Source organism: Plasmopara halstedii, assembly GCF_900000015.1.
Source record: "Plasmopara halstedii genome assembly, contig: Scaffold_2604, whole genome shotgun sequence".
In the NCBI taxonomy this organism is placed as follows: Eukaryota; Oomycota; class Peronosporomycetes; order Peronosporales; family Peronosporaceae; genus Plasmopara; species Plasmopara halstedii.
In genome coordinates, this window is record NW_020189511.1 from 419,264 (window position 1) to 419,998 (window position 735).

Genomic DNA, 735 nt, shown 5'->3' on the forward strand with positions numbered 1-735 from the left:
GAAAGACCACTACACCCGTGTTGCCTGCCGAATCGTCGGCAAGACAAGCACAAAGTCCATATTCATGGAATGCGAACACCCGGAGGGTGCCGGTAAACTGGCCAGCGGTGCCGCCGCATTCGGAGAGGGTTTTACCGTTTGACACGTCTCACACGTGCGCATATATGTGCTCGTCCACATCTACAGCTGAGCCACCACGGGTGGCAACTCACCGAGCTGTACGTCTTCTCACGACCAAGATGACCAACAAGTGGGGTGCCGTGGGCCTCATAGAGGATACGATATTTAACATCCTTATCGTTGGGAAACACAATTTGTGGCGTATCCGTTGAATTGGTGCTATAATGCAGCGATTCGTTACTCAACGAATATCAATGTAACCGTGCGCGCAAACGCCCGACAATTTCTTGTCTTAGTTTCCAAACTATTGCTCCCGAGAGCCTGTAGCAGCGCTACACACATACTGTCCCCCGCGTATGCGGCGCAGATCAAATCCGTCACTGCAGACGTCACCGTCGTGACATAAGCAAGCTCATAGTCTGGTCTTCGTGACAATGCATCAGCCAAAACATTCTGCTTTCTTAGCTTATACTTCACCTCGGAGTTATATTCCGCAAAAGCGAGAGGTGAGGCGACTGAGTCGCAGCGCGTAGTGACGCATGATCTATGTAGATCATAAACGGCTTTGAGCCAAGCAGGTGCACCCTGAACTTGACAAGTGCATACTTCATCGCA